Here is a 19,118-nt window from a genome sequence, read left to right as displayed (position 1 = left end):
CCTGGGAGTTATCAGCAAATGTCAGGCTGGTCTGCGTGTCTTTGTCACGGGCGTCGTTTGATGTTTGCTTGTGTATGGAGAGGGATTAGGTTAAAACCTGCTGTTGCCATTATGTGGCACTGTACTCTCTAGATGAAAAATCTGTTGGTACCAGGTGTTGGCAAGCTGACCAATTAATGATGATTACGGGAAATTAGTTTAAGAGAATATTGTCCACTATGATGCAGATTTATAGAAATAATTTTAACAGATACATAGCACTTACTAGTGCACAGAATGATCATTCTTGTAGCTGAAACATTAATAACCTGCTCTTTCTTGCATGTGTCTGAATAGGAATGATGAAATGGTTTTCTGTGGGAGAGCTCTAGGGGCCAATGTCCAGGTCAGAAGTCCAAACCTGAGCAGGCAGTTTGCAACTCCAAGCTTGTGATATTTTTGCTTTCCTATGGGAACTGTCCAGGATCGTCTAGGATGACCTGTCACCCGAGGATGCTATTTTATATACCATCTTGAGTGAAAAGAGCTATATGTTGAAACTTTTCTTGATGCACTTAGATATTAGTAAAAGCTGAGATACATGCTTTAAAAAAAGAAATTGTTTCTAATCCTGTCTGGATTGTTCCACATCTCTCTCTACCTACGCAAAACAATCCAACACCCTTCCCAATTTAACATATATTTTCCTTAGAAAGCAAGCAACTTCACATTTCTGTGCCTTGGCAAGTGCATTGCACCAGTTTATACTTTTATATTCTGGTGGACCCAGGTGAAATCCAAAGGTGATATGAAAAGAAAAATCAGTGGCGTGTTATTGCTAACTAAGTGTGGCAGAAATCCCATCCCCGGTGGATCCACCACCACTCATTTTCCGTCGGGGCACCTCCAGATCACGCAGCAACACAAACAGCATCCAGGTGAGGTGTGGGCATACAAGTGCATTTCTGCTGAATTAGTCAGAGCACATGGCATGGAATGTATACCAACTTTGTACAACTGCGATGAGGCAATTCAGTCCATTGCCTGGTACAAAGTAAATGTCAATATTTCTTTAACAAATGAACTGCTAGAGTAAATCTGTACCATTTTGCTACCCTTACATCATTGGTTGCGGAGTTTTTGTTACAGCACTGGGACCTCTAAAGTCAGATTTAGAGTATCATCAAGCCATGGCCTGAGTGAATCTGAACTTATTGGAAATAATACAGTGATGATAAATTTCCCTTACCTTCATTCCTTTCCTCTATGTTTCGTTGGTCACTACAGCAGGGACACTCTGGATTTGTCCAGCAGAGCAAAACACAGTGTTTTTCCCAAAGCTGAATTTGGCACTGACAGAAAAATGCTCCCACAGAGAAAAAAATGAAACTCAATATATTTCAACTAGAGAGGCCTTCTTAATTGATGTGGAGGAAATCCTAAATGGAAGATGTCTTAACCCAAACTGCTAATAAATGTAAAATGAATTAGTGTTCTGTGTTGAAAAAATGGCAGTATTTTTATTTCAATAATGTTAAAATCAGTCAATTTTCTTTCCATTTTCTAAAATAGCAAATGAGAGTTAAAAAAAATAATCTAGGCACATACAGAAATGCTTTTCAGTGGCTTTTAAATGCTGATAAAGTCCTTAAACTAAAGGGCCTCTATAATCCTTATAACATAAAATGTTTCCTTTTCATGTGACATATTCTGGTTCTTCTTGTTGCCTTAATTTGGCAGTCTTTTCTCTATTGCTACCTAGATAGAATGGGCCAGATTCTCAGCTAGGCAAGTGTGAATAAAGAATAACTTCACTGAAGTCAATGACATGACCCTGGATTCGTTCCAGCGTGACCGGAGCTGGAATGTGGCTCCATACACACAGCTGGCATACCTGCCAGGCTGGGCAAGGAGGTAAACGAAGAGCTACTGCAGTTGTGCGTGTATGCTAGCAGAAGGATGGTGTGGTCCTGCCAGCTTCCAGTTGTGCCTTCACCTGCAGCTTCTTCCAAAAGAAAAGATTAAACAGCACAGTCTCACTTTTATTCCACCAACTTCAGTTATGTCTTTTCAAACTACGCATGGTTTTGCAGAAAGGTGCTAAATCCAACTATTTGCCATCATACCTTGTCTAACCCTTTGACATATACGTCAAGCAATGAAGTGCATGTGTTACTCTATTTTCTTTCCTCCTGCTCAGAAAGATTTTAGGTTTTCCCTGATAACTTTAAGGTTTCTGTTGTTCTTTACTGGTGATGTTGTTTTAGGAAGCTTGGCTTCTTGCAGTGAAAGTGCTGCTCTCTGTGATACTCTGGGACCTCCTGGAAGCTGCTTCCCCATTCCTAGAGAAAGTTCTGTTTCCGTCTCTGGTGATGATAACGACACTGTTCCCATGGCCACGTATCCAGCAAAATAACTCCCAGGTCTTTGTCGTGGAGAGACTAATGGGATTATTTTGTACTATAGGTGGGGCTTCCTTACGACCGCTTTGATTTCCCTGTTCTGCATGCTAGGACAGTCCAGAGCTGCTGCCCTAAATAGAGGAGAGGCTTTGTGTGGCTATCTGCAGACTCTGTCCTGTCTCCTGAAATTCATCCCAAAGGCGTAAGTTGGCTGTGTTTCAGATGGGAGAGCCAGCTCATACTGCTACTGCTGGTCAGAAATGGCTGGTTTATACCTCTCTGGCTGCAGCTAAAGAACTGAATTCTGTGATATTTTTACCAATAGCAATTCATCTCTGCTAGTTGGAAAAGCCAAAGCTACTAAAGGATCTTAAGGGGAGGACTCTGCATAGGGTCTGGGGTGAGGCTGGTTTCCTGGTTACTCTGAACGGGAAACAAAAACGTGGTATGTTCAGATTTTAAGGAGTTCATTACAAGTGCTACCTGCTGTGTGGACTTCCAGGGACACTCAAGTCTCTAAACATTCAGCATCACCAAGAAAAAACCACAAATGAAGCCAACAGGCAGGGGGGTGCCTGTTCTTCTTTGGTGCTTCACAAGTTCCTGGAATGAAGTGTGGTCATATCTACCACTGAAGTGGGGATTAGATGAAGCTAAGGCACAGCTGAACTGCAGCTGAAATAGTTTCTTTTGAAGTACTTTTTATCGTTACCCAGATATTTTTGTGCTATGTGGGCATGTTCTCAACAACAGCACTCTATTAGTCCAAAATAACTTACTAAATTCTGTCTGTATGGGCACAAGGTTTACCTGTAACACAAAATATTCATATGTTGTATGCAGCCTAATTACAAAACTTTTATAAAGATATATAATATTTTATCAAAATTTTAAAGTTTTCTAAAATCATACCTTTTATAAGTATTTAGCATTCTGTTGCATCTGGTGCTGATGACAAGAATGTGTCACAGGCTGTTATTTTGGAATAAGTAGTTCCACTAGGAAACTGGAAAAATGTGCCTGATATTTTTATTTTTAAAATTAATATTCTGCTTCCACATACGCCTTTGTGAGATGGGGATATTTGTCGTGCAGTTAGTCAGTAAGGGTTATGAAAGGGATCAAGCAGAAGAGGAGAAGCAGTGGCTTAGCACATACAAAAGAGTCCACAAATTCAAGGAGGTTTGTGGACATAAGAGATAGCACCTTGGCTGCAACACTGCTAATATCACTGTTTTTTCAGGCCTGAGAAGTATCACACTACAATCTCATAAAATCTTTGTGAAATTGGGGCCTTTGAGTCACCTGAGAGAAGCTGTCCAGAAGCAATGTGTGAAAGGAAGGGCGTTACAGGGCAAGGGAAAGCACTGAAAAAACAGACTCGTGCTAATACTACACAAATGCCTCTTGAAGCTGAAAATGAGAAAGCACAAAAGCTGGCAAGGGGAAAGATGAGGGTATGAGTAAGAGTCATGTACCTCTGATGTTGTTTTCTACCCTTTGTGCTATGTGTTTCGTGCCTTAGGGTGAATGAATAATACTCTGTTTTGAAGACAAATTAAGTTACCTTAATTAATGCATAATACAATGTTTTGAAGACAAATTAAATTACTTTAATTAAATTGCTGGTTGTGGGTTCTCAGAAAAAAGGTGTATCCATGTGTCAAAGGTAGGAGCATCATTTGGGTTCACGCACTGGTAAGGGGGATGTGCAGGGCGGGAGGGAGGTGCACTGCTGAGCAACCCAGACCACGAGCTCTCCGGCTCTATCCAGATAAATTAGAGGGATCCTAAACGCAATTGATCCCAAAACCTTTACAATCACAACTGGATTTTTCAATGTTTAAACCCCAGCTGTTTCAGTGCCACTGCATTATGTCCTGAAATTGCAGTGGTGTGAAGGGCGTATCTGGCCATCACAAAAACCCCTACATTTTTCAACGGTTTACATATCATACAGAACCAGCAACTGCTATGGTTTAAGATATGTCTGTCCCTCTATGAATAAAGGGCTAAGAGCCTTTTCCCTGGCCTATTATTGCGGTGATACAAATGGAGGAATTAAGTGTATTTTAAACAGGAGGCATTTAAAGATCTAAGTTGTGAGCAAACCAGTGGGACTGACTCTAATATTTCGGAGTTTAGCCAAAGAAAAAAAGTCTGAAAATAATTTTGGATATTGTCTGTCATCATCTCAAGCTGAAACTTTAAAAATTCCAATCTATATCTTTATACCTTGATACATATCTTTATACCTTTATATCTTTACACCTACCTTCATGTCTTCATACCTATCTTTATTAGCCGGCAGAATTTAGGCCCACCTAATTAAAACACTCATTCTTGGAAACAAATGTGGATCTACCTTTTGTGCAAGGTAGGATTCTAGCCTTGATGTTAACCAAGAAAAAGCATCTCAAAAGAAAATCCAGGCAGCTGAAATGGAAAATAATTAAAGGCAACATAAACATTCATGATTTTTAACCACTTTGTGAAGTTTTTAATGGGTGGCTGGAGCAGAGTCCAATTTTGGGTTAAGCGGCATTGCAAATCCACTGAACCTAATGGGAACAGAAATAACATATAATTAAGGTGCCCTCAAACACTTCATAAACTCTTCAGAGAACTCCCTCCTTTGTAATTTCTGCCTTCGAAACATTCTGCACCAAAGCACAGCAACAGCAACCGCACGCAGCTCAGGCTGGAGAAGAAAGATAAGGATACTCTACCCCTTGTTGTATCAAGAGAGCAATATCGGCAAGGAGGACTGTGACTGTATTTGCTGGAATTTGGCAGGGGTTAAAATTTAAAACATTGCAAAACGCCAACAGAGCTGTGATGCCAGTATAGGATTGGGATATTGGTATCAGCATAGTCCGACGTGCCTGAACACAAGCGTCAGTGTTAAGGATGCCTGCGCTTTTGGTATTTCATCATTTTAATTGCAATAATACCTAGAGGTTAAGCCCCGCTGTGCCAGCTACATATAGTCCATGGCAGTACACCTACACAGTGTGTCTGCACTCCACCGGTTCTGCTTGACTCACAAAAAAATACCTGTGACCTCAGCTTCAAGGTGCTTTAAGCAACTCTGCCTGGCTGCAGGGCAGAGGTAGGTTGTAACCCTGCCCACTCGCCGTGCTAAATCTGAGCCCTCACTTGAGCACTGTGTTTTCCAAAGGCCTTTCCACAATTTCCCCCGAGGAAAGAGAAAATGTTACTCTCTCTGTCTGGAACATGTGGGTGTGAATCCCTGTGGGCTGGGGAGCGACAGAACCGTGTCTTGCCACGTCCGCAAGTGCCCTCACCCCCGGGAGCATTGCACAGGCTGCAGGAGGCACGTCGCTTCTCCCTCCCACGCCGCCCCTGGCTTTAGTGAGAGGGATCCCAGGGAATGCTCCAGCACTCCTTCCTGAAGCAGCTTCTCGGTCTTGGTGGAAGAGCGCTGTGTTGTCCCTCAGGCATCATTGCACTCAATTACTCCATCGCCCCTGCAACGAATTCGGGCACCAAACTTCAACACCTTAATTTATGCTGCTAGGATCAGGAGCTGTGATGCCTCAGGTGAGCATCCAAGTCAGGCATGCTAAAACTCACTGAGAATTTCCAAGCAAGTAAGTAAAAATAACATTCCTCCTCATGTTTTCAGCTCTTGCTATCTCCATCCCAACATGGATTAAACAAACATAGAGATGTTAGCAGAAGGGTATGCCAAAGGGTAGGATGTTTTATATAGATTATTTGCACGCACAGCTCACGTGTAGTCAGGAGCAGTGATTTCAAATGCCACCAGCTTAGCTGCTCAGTACTGAAGCAGAGAGGAGCATGCCTCTTCCAGGTCCTCGATACAATTTTTTGCACCTTTGAAGTTGGCAGTGTGGAAGTGATATATCTACTCTTCATTGCTGCTTTTCATTGGGGTACAAAGACCTTGGGATGCGCTGTCCCTTTTTTACATTTTGAAGTTGACTTCCATTTACTTTTTCCCCGAAACCTTAAATTGCCAAATGCTTCTGAGAAACATCTCCATGGAATTGAGATGCTGCTCCATACCCCTTGCAAATGTAAATTAACTAATCTTGAAGGAGTAATTTACAGAAAAGTAATCTTCCTTTATCATGACAAACAGTATTGCAGTATGAAAGTAATGACTGCAATTTAAGCAGCTATGAATTGTGCATTAGGGAGCTCTAGGCGTGAATATTGCTCACAATGAAATTTAAATTGCATTTTTTCTGCATCTAGCTGTTTATAAATAACACCGCAGTTACAACCACAACAGTCATTTTTGTCACCAATTTCTTACTGTCACTGACAGTAGAAATAAAAGATCTAGCTAGCTGATGGTCAGTGCAGTAAATAGAGGTTAAAATACTCTTTATTGCACTCAAACTTCACTAGAAATGGGAATAAACCGAAACCCTAGATCCAACCACAGCATGAAGTATAAGCGCCTTGAAAACGTAAGCAAATGTTTAGCAGCTAGGGTTTCTTTCCATGGCTGGTAATAAAAAAAAAAAAAAAAGAAGATACGAGGCTCCTTGAACTTGGTCATATAAATTGAGCTTTTGATACAAATTTCTGGCTTGAACCTACCTGGCAACCATATTTAAATGCAGAAGAATAAGTAGTTTAATATGTGTTGTAGTAGCCTCCAAAACCTGCTGGATCCTGTACACTCAAGTACTTATGCAGGTGTGCTACAAGCTCTACAGCTTTCAGTCATTTGTAACGCACTCCGTGCTTGCATCCGTGGTGCAACAACCTCCTCCGACTGTGCAGGCATCCCACGTGCATCCTGCTGAATATCCTTTATTTGAAGTTAGCTTGTGAGACTGATCTTCCTGTGAATAAGGGGTAACTAAGGGACAGTCCTGCTCGTGGTTTTGATATGACTACTATGACTACAACTCATCAGCATGATAGAGTAGACCAGCAATCCTCTCTTGACCATGGTGGATCTTTCTGGAGGGTTGGAGCTCAGGGTCTGGCACCCGTTCTTTACGTGTGTTTTACTATGTGTGGACATGAAATCTGTGAGGGCGTTTCTTAACAACATAAGAGCAGGTTAAGCTGCCCACGTAGCTGTGGTCACAGCCATCTCTATGCTGCATTTTATAGGTAGGATGAGCATGGGCTGTCCTTTACCCCACGGATGGTGATGCTGGAGCTGCAGGTGGTAGAGGCAGCCACATCTGCAGCAGGAGCGTGCTGTTCTTCAGGGCTCTTCCTCCAGCCTGGGTGCTGTACACATATACCCAGAAGCTCCCAGCTTCTTGGAAATATTTTGTCTGAGAAATGCAGGGCTGCCCAAATGGTAGGAGATGAATGCAGTAACATGTTTTCTTTGTATATATTTAAAATATCTTTTATTGCTCTACAGTTGAGCCATTGCCCTTTAATATCTCGCTGTTTTTACAATAGGAGTGAGTCCTCAAGAGAGGGTTTCATAGAGGAAAAAATGTATTGAGGCAGCAGGTGGGGTTGGTAAAGCAGACATAGGAGACGACATCAAGAAATGCAAAGCAAAGCAGACATGGGCATTTCTGTATGATGTGTGTTGGCTCAACTAAATGAAAATGAGCATCTATTACATTTTTATAAACCAGGCAAAAATAATCAGAGGTAGAACTGAACTCGCTTCAGTGTAAATACAAGCTCTGCTGCATGCTCCTCTGTGATAATGGGATAATTTACTGATGCAAAGAACTTCTTTTCTGCAGTCTGTGGATTAGCTAACATAGCTGTGTATGCAAGATACAACAAAATACCCTGGTTTTCTAATGGCCCTCACAGGGAAGGAGTAAAGAATCTAAAAGATCAGCAGAAAAAAAGACAGGCTGAAATAGCAGCAAAGAAGCAAATGAATGATTTTGTGCATGCAGGACTCTTCTGTAGTGTTTTTTTGCAAGCGTCCCTAACACTGTTTACTGTTCCTCTGACCCTTTCTTACCACTCTGCAACTTCAGAGAGGTACAGATATCATAACTGTCTAACGCCTGTGAAGGAGCAAAAGAAATAAACAACCTAAAAATGCAGATACCTATGCTGCCAAAAAGGCATAAGATCATGATTAATGGAAGAAATAGTTTCATGTGACAGCTGCTGAGAATTTACCTTGAAAAAAGAAATATTCAATCTGAAAACATACACCTTGAAACTGGTTGTAATTGAAAGCCACTACAGTAGAGCAAAGTGGAAACCTTTTAATAGTGGCTAAAATATTGTCTTTTCAACTGAGACCAGCATATTAGCTTCAGTCTGAGAATAAATATTTTGGGTCAAGAATTTTTGATAGACATCTATAATTACCTTTGCAATAATGCTGGTATCCATCTACTTAGCAAAGACTCTGACTTTCATAGCTGTTTAATCATCTGAAATACTCTATTACCAAATGCTGAGGGAGAGCAATGTCTCCGTCAGATTCTGGAGCTGTTGGGTTGTGTGTTTAATAACCTGCTATGCTTCAGACCTTGTAGAAATTAGTCACTGAAACTTTTCTTCTTTTAATCAATCCCCAGAGTAAAGATATGGCCAAACTAAATCTTTCTTTGAAGCTAGCTTGACAGAGTTTTCATCCTCACCTAAGATTTAGATTACCTCAAAGTCTCTGGCAGCAATCTTTGTTCCTCCAAAACATTTAAAAAGTTGTGCTTTCAGGGTCATGTCCTTGTGTGTGTGGCAGCTGATGGGGACTCTGCCCCGACCTCAGCGGGAGCAAGGATGGGGAACTCCTGGTGCTGAGCCTCCGAGTGCACTGCAGAACCGCAGCACCCACGCGTGATCTGGCCAGCAATCCCATCTGATGACGACCCTCCAAACTGCTGAGAAAATGATGGAAATCAGGCCACACCTGTCAGTGGGGATGTAGCTCTGGTGTAAGTGGGAGTGACTGACTCCCAGTCCCTTTCCCCCTTTCTCCATGAGGTTGCCTGCTGGAGGCAGTCTCAGGCAATGTGACTGTGAGCTGGGGGAATATTATTCTCCACGCTCTGGCCAGCTCCATGTCTTTCCTCCAGGAGACACGAAGGGGACAGAACTGCAATAGGAAACTCTGCAGAAGTTTGGCAGGGCTTAGAAAGCATGCAAAAATGTTAGAGACCATGTGCCTGATTCTCCTGGTAGAGCTGCACCCATAAGTAAATCCCACATCTCTTCTTTCCTGCACACGAGGTGTCTCTGGCCAAGTTAGTCAAGGAGGCCAGCCTTTGCTGTTATTTGGCTAACAGCTCTAGGGCTGAGTCAGTGTCAACACTTGTAGAGCCGAGACAGCCAAGAAAAGCCTTCTGAGGACCCCAAGCCTTGCAGGCCAGCGCAGTAAGGAAACAGAAACACTGGATTCAGAACAGGAAGGGTAACTAATGCTAGTCTTCATCTAAAATATCGAATTATACAGCTGAGGAATGAAATAACCTAGTATCTGGTTTGTTCCTCTGCCACTGCCATTCTCTCCGTTGCATTCCTTTGCCATGAGTTCAGCCCATATCGTCTCCCCCTGCTGCTGATCCCAGATTAAGTGAGCTGAAAGGCACAGAGTACGAGGGAAAACGCTGCTTTTCACAGATTGCAAACCAAGACCGCTTAGCAGGTTTCCCAAGCGTTAGGACTCCAGGGACTCCAGGGCTTATGGCTGGTCAGGGAAGGTTCTGCAGCTGCCTGGAGGTGGGAAAACAAAACATCTGGTGGGTTTATTATTACGTTAATGAAAGATCAGGGTGGGTCTCTATAGCTGGAAAGACAAAGGGCAAACGGAGGTCAGAGCTATTACACTGATCCAACACATGTCTCCTAGCCTTCCTGGAGGTGATGGTAATGAGAGCAAATAGTCCCTAGCCCTGCCTGCAGTGAAGACTTTCTGTGTTAGGAACACTTTTCTTCGTGGTACAGTGACTGCACTGACAGTCAGATGGCTTCACAGCCCCACCTTGATCCACACTTACCTGCACTGGGGGTTGGAGAGATGAGATGGTGGCAAGAAAAAACAAGAGGTAGAAGCAGAAGAAGTAGAAAGCAGAAGTAGAAACAAAAGTCCACATTTACCTAACCACTGTCACATGAGCGTGAGCTGCAGGGCACCACAACAGAAGTAGGTTTCAGGGAGAGATTTTGAAGATGAGTTTTCTAAGTTAGCTATATTAAAAATTAAAAGTTAACTATATTTGAAGTTTTTGACTATATTAAAAACCATGTTTAAAGTTTACTAGGTCAACTTTACATGTGAGTGGAAGGAAAGCAAGAGAGGCAGATGATAGACTGGAAGTTGATCTGCTGCTGTTAGCTGGGCAAAGTGAGGAATAGTCAGTCTCATAAGCTGTAAGATTTGATAGAAAAGGTGAGCTCAAAGGGAAGGACCTTACAGGGAGGACCACAAATCCGTGTCTGTGGGGAGGATGAGAGAGGATGACAAGGTGATCTTTTGAAACCAGGATGCAAACAGCTTTGTTTTGTATGGATTTAAATGAGGTAGTTCAGAGGGTGTCTGAATGTTGCAATGAGGATGGGATGCTGACCTACCATTACCAGGATCTGGCCTTTATAGAGCAAGATAACAGGCATAGTCAGCCTAGAGAGAGGACCCTTTTGGTGATGCCTTGTGGAGGGAGGACCCTTTTGGTCATGCTTTGCAGGTTGTTGCATTGCCATGGCAGCAGTAAAATGCGGGGCAAGAATGTCCAAGCAACATTTTAGTGGCATTGCATCTAACGTTAAGCATGTCAGTAGCCCACTTACATTGTACTGCAGGGCAGTCCAAATTATTTTAATTACTTTCTTTAGGAAGACTGAGGTGCCTTTTGCCTTCAGGTGGTGTCCAGCCTTCCCAAGTCTGGTTCCTGCACATTCTCAAAACTTCTGTTTTCTGTCTGCCTTCCAGTTGCTTTAACATTTTTTGTCCTTTTCTTCCTCTGGATCTTTTTCTGTGCTGGCTTTTCTCTCTCAGTGCCTAATGCATGAATTATCATATCGAATATGGTATATTCTCTGAATTAATTCTTCTTTAAAGCATTTTACTACCGGGTAGCTCTCCAGGGAAAACTGCCTCTTGCGCTGTTGTCTGTTTCATTTATCCCAAAGCACATTCTCACCCAGGTTCGAACACATCTGTTTCACATCTCCTTTATTTGATGTCACTTCTCAGCCCTTCCTACTTTTCTCCGTCTTGCTCCGTTGTTTTAATTCTATGTGTTCATCGGATTTACGCTGTCAGCTCTGCCAAAGCTATTTGTCCCAATTATGGAGATCTACTCCACAAAGATAGAGTAAGAGGAGTTATTCTGCATTGCTGATACACCAGGATCTGAATCTGGGACTGATTTCTTTCCTTCAATAGTATGCATGATTTTGGCAATATAATTGGATAATAACCTGCTTTCCTTTAGAGTACTCAATACCAAATCTTAAATTTTTAGAAGATGAATTCTGAAAAAAACCCTTCTTATTGTAATTGTCGGTGTAACAAATGATGTCATCTGGCAAACAGGAGTCACTAAAGAAGCATCCAGTCATAACTGGGAATAAGACGGTATTCCCTGTTGTGTAAGCCATCAAACCAACATGACAGACAGTCTAGCCTTCAGCAGCCTACAGCAGGGAAGTCTTTAAAGACTAAATTTCTTTTGAAACATTTAAAAATATTTTGAAACTTCAAATCTCAGGAATAAGGAAGAGACTGGTCATTGTTATCCGGAAGATGTGATGCTAATGACAGGAATAGTATAAATCTTTCAGTTCATCAAGAACAAAATATTTTTCCATTAAATACAGCTTGAACTTTCCCTAGTGCTTCTTCATCTGATATTCAGCTCACTGAAACTACATTTTCTCAAAGCATCACACTTTATTTGAAGACACAGTGTGGCTTCTTGCCAGATATAATGATTTAAAGGTATTTGTATGCTTACTTGACTTGCTTTGAATGGACATAACTGTTGGGTTCTGTACCGTCAGCTCCTTACATTCCTGCAGCGAACTCTTTCCTGTTATGCTCCGGGTCTCCCAAGCTCCTTGCCTCTACAGGTTAGGGGACACTGAAAAAATGTGTAACCCTAGAGTGTGATGACAGCTTCTGCAAAGCATGTTGACTGGTGCCAATTTGAGCAACGATGGGTCTGTTGGGGAATTTAGCCATGTGCCTGGAGGCTGCCCAGGAAGGCCTGCTAGGGAAGCGGTTCCCTGGCCAGCGATGCCTTGTGTACATCTGAGCTGACTCATGGGTGGGAGGGAGAGTCTCCAGAGCTGCTGAAGTCTTCTGCATGAGATATCCACACAGCTTTCTTCCATGGGACAGAGGGGAAAAAGACAAGAGATACAAATAAGGGTCTGTAGACCTCCATAAGTAATAAAAGGACAAAGAAATGCTTTTGCTGAAGCTTGGTTGCCTGCTTGGTGCACTCAGTGCAGCTTAGAGGACAGTGCAGCACAAAAGCCATGGGTGGGAAGCACCTGCTAACTGTACATGCACGTTTTCTTGCAGGCTGCACTCTAGTGACCACCATCGCCTTCTGCTGTGATATGTGGCTCAATCCTTTTCCTGGCCACATCGCTGCAGTCAGGAGGTGGCATCAATAAAGGAAATCAGCTGTGAACAGACACGGGTATAACACTGACAGATATTAAAAATATTTCAAAGCCATTCAGCATCTCCTCTCTTCTGTGTGGATTCACTGCTTCTGGCCCTTCATGGTCTCCCTGACCTTGCCATGTGTCTGTGAGCTGCTGACACTTCAGCCGTGAGTTATGACAGAAGCTATGGATCTGTGCAGTCCTGTTTTATGATGATGATTTATCGTTTGTATTACAGTCATGCCTAGAGGCCTCAAGCAAGATCAGGGCCTCATCGTGCTAGTCACTGTATAAACATGTATTAGGACACGATCCTGCTCCAGAAAGATCACAAACAAAAGGTGGGAGGAGGAACAGAAACCCAGAGATGTGAAATGCATTCCCAAAGGCAGCCCAAGAGTAAGTACCAGGGCAGGGAGCAGCAGCGCTCGCATCCCTTGGCTCCTGCCCGCCCCTGTCCACACTGAGCTCTGCCGTCTGCTGCTCCTCCACGACCTCCTTGCCAGGGGCTGTGCAGGGGATGGCATGTTCCTGCTTCGCCATGCCTCTGCCCGTGGCCTGAAATCAGGCAGAGCGTGCCAGGCTGCACATCTCTGCCTCCTCCGCACGGGCGCTGCAGCTGCAGTGGTGCCCACGCAGATCACTGCTTCTGCTGTGCTTCTGAAATTATTTTCTTTCCATTGTTTTTTCACCATTGACCTGACAGTCATTGCTACCAGCAGAGTTGTTGGTTATCACCTCCAAACTGAGATCGGATGGCTTCATGCCTTTTCAGAGCAAGATAAAACAGGTAATTGAACACAATTGCAGTCCTAGATATAGATGCAAGATATCTTTGGTGCGACAGTAAGAAAGACCGACAATGTACTAAACTGAAAGCACAGAGACATACTATGGCACAGCTGCATCCTACCTTCACTTACAGGGCTTGGATCTCACTTCTGGCTATGCCTAAACACTACCCTTGCTTTGCCTTTGCAGCAGTTAAGGGATAATTGGAGTGCAATGTTTTTCCTCCTTTTTGTAATTGCTATTGTGCTTGGCACTATGACCAGAGCTGTTGTCTACATACAAAAATGCAGTTTCCAGAGCTTAACCTGAAAGTTGGGTGTGTGGACTAGCATCAGTCCTGTGTTAATATGAATTATACATTGAATATTGCTTTGAAAACATTGTAAGCTAACTCTCGCGAAGTGCGAAACTCTATATAGGAAAGAAAAATGAGATGCAGGCTTGTCCCAAAGATTTTCAAAGAGGAAAAAGCCAGACTGTGCTTATGAAAATACTTGGTTATGCCCTTTAGAAAAACAGGGAAAAATACTGCCTCTCTCTGCTGATAGGAGTACCAGTAGAGCAGTCAAGAGTAGGCAGACATGCTGAGATGATATTAGGGTGACAGGTAGGTAGTAAATTGCAGGGCCCTAGTGGGGTTCAAAGTCTTACAGGAGACTCTCCGACTCCAAGGCCTGCTAGAAGAAGCAGAAGATGCTGCTCCCAAAGAACCTGGAAAGCGTGAGCTGCGTCTAAGGGCAATGGAAACGTTGGCAGGCCAGCAAGGGCACAGTGAGAGCCACGCAGGGGGCAACCTGCGCTTCAGCGAGCTTCTGTAATGAGGAACTCGCCAGAGAATGGCACGACTTTTATCTCCAGGCAAATATTCAGGCTTCATCTTGCAACATCTGAGCTGTCTTGTGGTGCTTTCATGACAGAAAGTGCTTACTCCAGCTAAAGCAAATATATCTGCCATTAGCTTAATATTAACACTGCAACTGTGGCAGGGGGGTCCAGGCAGACATTTTCTATCTACTCAATCTTCAGTGTAGTTCAAGAGCACAGCAAAGAGCTGAATCACAAAAACATCCAGGAGTGTTTGCAAAATGAAGGAATGCCTCTCTTCCACTCAGAGACGGGGAGTGTCCAGACTTCCCAGCTCCACCTGCATCTTTCCCAGGCGTGCTCCGCCAGTTGCTGTGTGTGTTTGTCTGACTCTTCATAACACAGTTCAGGTGATGCTCATTGTATCTGCATGATACTGTCACCATATAATGCCATGAGGAGTGGAGACTCTCCCCACAAATGTGTTTAAAAGATTTTACACCACTTCATTCTTTTACATGGATGCAAATAAAGTCAAGTAAACAACCTCTGCATCAAGTCCATTCTCCTGGCAAAGTGGTCCACCAGCACCTGGTTCCTCATCTCCAGTAGGAGCTTTGCTGCTGTTTGATTCAGAATTTTCCATGAATTCCCTGCTGCCATCCATCAACTCATGAGTTTGAAATTTTCTGCTGTTGCCAGAGTGAATTAGTGGTTGTTGTTTTCTCCAGCTCCTTGAAAGAGGGCTGGTTCCTGAACTGACATTTATTACCAGCACAAGCCTTTTTATGATCATGAAAAAACAGTCACTGAGTGTTTTCCACGTTGTGTTGCCTACTTAACATCCCTATCCTTCTTTTTTTATTTCTTTTTTCATTCCTTCTGTAAAATGGACGCAAGGGGTAGTGCTGGCCTTCTTTGCAGTCAGTCAGACCACTGCCCCGTGCCTCAGTGCAGGTGTCACACACGCTACGCACTACTTTATGCCATGATGGAGAGGCAGCCTCAGCCCAAAATGAACCGTCAGACAAGTCGGCTCTCACCTAACAGATGTTTTTATGCCTTGTCTATGTGAGCCAGCTATTGACAATCCCAGCACTTCAGGCTGCTTCTCGTTTCCCTTTGTCATCAGAGATGTGAAGGTGATCTAAGCTTCTTCAAGTGCAAGACGCAGAGCAAGTGAGACACACAGTTTTATGGCACCGGGCTTTGCTATTTCCACTTCTTAGGGAGAAAATCAATTTCTGACGTGGCGCGTGGTCTGTAAAAAAGCTTAGCAGCAGGTCCCTTCGTGAAACCTGGCAGAGCTGAGCTGCCTGTGGGGCTCCTCTTCACTGCCTGAAGCTCAGACACCCAGTCTGACATGAGGCCTCCCTCCCGGTCAGGGCAGGGGCTGACCCCTTCTTTGAAAACGCACAGTAAACACAATACCAGCAGCAGCATGAAGAGGTTTGGGCATCAAATCAGCATTGTTGATTTTTGTGGAGACATACCCACAAATAGCTTGGCTGCTGCAGTTCTCGTGGGCTGTTAGCATTTACCAAACAACCTAACACTACAGCATCAGCCAGCGATGTCTTGCAGACTGGATTACAAGCGTATGCATTGACTGCAGTGGCACTGTTTTAGGAGTAAATATTACACCTGTGAGGTGGAAATGTGTTATTAAAGCCATAAAGATAACAACATTGCTCCTAAGTGGACAAATTTAGTGCAGTGTCTGTTACTGTTAAATGGCAAAATTACAGTTGTAACAATACGGAGATGTAAATGTAATTGTGTATAACATTGTGTAATCATTAAAATCCATATAAATTTTGTGCACTCAAATTAAACACAAGCGACTACTGCTTGACACCTGAAACATTAGCATAATATTCATGCCATATGGTTGGCATTTTCTGTTCCTTATATCTGTCACTCTTCATTCTTGTCAGCTGCTCAAGACAACTTGCCAGATAATATCTGCACCATTGCCAAAAATGTCTAACAGCTGGTGTGGTACTAGTTAAACACGTTGTAATGTTTCAAACTTTAGTGCTCCCATCTATGCATTAGAGAGCTGGTTCTTGGAGCAGATGTTTAGCTTTGTTTTTAAATTAACTTCAGTCTGCTTTTGTGTCAGTGGTGTGGTTTTATGCTCCATCATGGTGCTGCCTTCTGTGAGATAAATGAGCTCAAAAGCACCCTGGCTCTGACAGCCTTAAAACACATAAACTGGCATGATGAACTCTGTGTTAAAAATGCACTCTGCTGTCTGCTTTGGTGCCTGACATGGGCTCCGGGGTTGGACTTGAGCTGCAAACTCGAAGAGACCAGTTCAGACCATCTATTAGCTGAGGCAGTGATACCTTAAATTTTCCCATGTCTACGTGATCCTCCTTGCAGCCCAGAGATGTGTATCTGCTCGATGCCCTTGGTGCTGCTAGCCACCAGAGCCCCTCTGTGAGTCAGAAATCGGCAGGGAGGGACCTAAATGCCCAAATGAGTCTCCTGAGGGACCCAAAATGTGATGTGGGCTTAAAGCACAAGCACTGCATGGGCATGGTTTAGAGCTCTGTGTCCCCCCTGGCTGGGGAGAGGGCAGTAGGGTCCATACTGGCACCCAGGCTCACAGCTGGAGTGCAGCCCCAGGGCCCTAAACCCACCTTCATCTCGCAGGGTTTGAGGCCACTGGTGAAGGACCAGGAGCAGGAGACACGTTTCTGACTGTGTAAATACCCTTTAAAACAGTGCTAATGACTAAACCAGGAATTCTTTAATGTCTTATGTATGGATATCAGTGTGAACTCTGAACGTGCTGAAATCTATGTAGTTGGGTGATTTACATATTAAGATTTATGATGAGCCAGGCACATGAACTCCGATGAATTAAACAAACATCCAATTTCATAAACAGTCTGATTTTATGGATAGCATGTGCAGTTCCCTTGGGGCTGTGAGTTTAAAAGGCTGATTTACGCCTTTGGAAAAGAGGACTCCTTGCTTTTTCATTTTGCTCTTTTCCTGGAGACAAGGACTTATCTTACCTTTTTCTCCCTCAGGTTCATGTCCAAATGAAGTCGCTACCCAGTTAAAACACTGGGTTGAATTTTGAGATGCTGTGATGGAGGGCATTTACTGAGAAGTCCCCTTCTGTCCCCAGATGGCTTTGTAGGGACAAAAATGGGGAGAGATGAGTGCTGAAGAGAGAAGACCTGTGACTCTCCAGAAGTGGGCAATTTGATCCTGCTCGTCTGCTTTACCTCATGTAAACAATGACCTAATAGATGTCCTTTTTACACAGAGGCATTTTAGCTTGTGCTACCTTTTGGCATAGGACTGTTTCGGCTGCCATACGGGCACACAACAAAAAGGTGACGGCTGCCTGAATAAGCTTCCCATCTAACACAAGGCAAGAAACAGAGGCATGGACAGGCAAAGAGTGTGAGTTCATCTATAGGTTCATGCTATAGGCAGTGTTCTTAGCATGCCATCACCAACGGCAGGCTATACTCTCACTTTTGCCATGTGGGGTGCATAAATGTTGGATATTCAGATAGTGGCTTATGCCTTTCATTTTCCTCTTCTCTGCACATGCAGACCTACTCAGATGGAAGAAGTGTAGGCAGAAGAGTTGTAGGCTGCATATATCAGAAAATAGATTTGCACAGTTTTTATTCTTTGCAGACGTTTCCGCCCCTGTACTGCATCCCTGGAAATTATCCATCTTGGGTAATGGATGGAATTAGATTAGAAACAAGACAAGATGCAATTACTCACTGAGGACGAAATGGATAAACTGGTAAAATGAGGCCTGCAGCTGGGCCTGTCAGCGTCTGGTTTGTGTGTGCACGGAGGAGTCACAGAGGATTTTATCCTTGGCATTAGCTGTAATAGGATAAACATATTTTCTGTTTATTGTAATACAGCCTTTTACCCATATTAAAAATCATTGCTGAGCCATCATCTATCACAAAAAGGCTGGTATCACTTATTCCAGTAAGGTGCTATCCATGTGAAGTCCCTAAGTTGAAAAAATCTGTGATTAAAATGAAAATAAGCTTTGATGAGGAATAAAGAAACTACCTTAGGCCAGAGAACTGCATGAGGATGCTCATAACGCCTCTTCAGTGCCGTGGGATCCAGCCCAAGAACAAATGTCAGCCCACTCATTTCTCGGTTGAGGCTCAGCTCTTTTCCGAAGGAAGACCTTAAAGCTTTCCCTCACCACCAGGGTTTGCAAGTTCATTCCTGAAGTGTACAAGCAAATGGGACAATCTTAATTTGTTTAGGTGCTTGGTACATCCCTTTAAATGATTTTCTATTTCCTTAGGCATTTAGACACTGTTGAAAGTCAGGCCATCAGATTAGTTTAACGCCACGCAAGAGTTACGACAGAGCTGAGAACACAGATGCTGTTGGGAGGGGTATTGCACTGCTTTTGCTCTCACATGTGTTTCCTTGTGAATGTGCTCATTGACACGGCGAGGTTTTGAATTCAGAGGTAAGGAGGGAAAGTGGGAAACTTCTGCTAATGAATGTTCATACTGGATTATTTTTTTTTGTCTGCAGAATCTTTGGACTATTTTGTTGTAA

At 43.3% G+C, this 19,118-nt stretch overlaps 1 protein-coding gene across 1 annotated transcript in view; it reads left to right on the top strand.

Moving 5' to 3' along the window:
* STARD13 (StAR related lipid transfer domain containing 13) overlaps positions 1-19,118 on the top strand; it is a 305,199-nt gene that overhangs the window by 382 nt on the left and 285,699 nt on the right. The gene's annotated exons all lie outside the window — the stretch shown is intronic.

The sequence above is a fragment of the Gavia stellata genome, chromosome 1 (genome assembly GCF_030936135.1).
Source record: "Gavia stellata isolate bGavSte3 chromosome 1, bGavSte3.hap2, whole genome shotgun sequence".
Taxonomy (NCBI): domain Eukaryota; kingdom Metazoa; phylum Chordata; class Aves; order Gaviiformes; family Gaviidae; genus Gavia; species Gavia stellata.
Note: the sequence above shows the minus strand (reverse complement) of the source record. Positions and strands in the feature narration are given on the sequence as shown.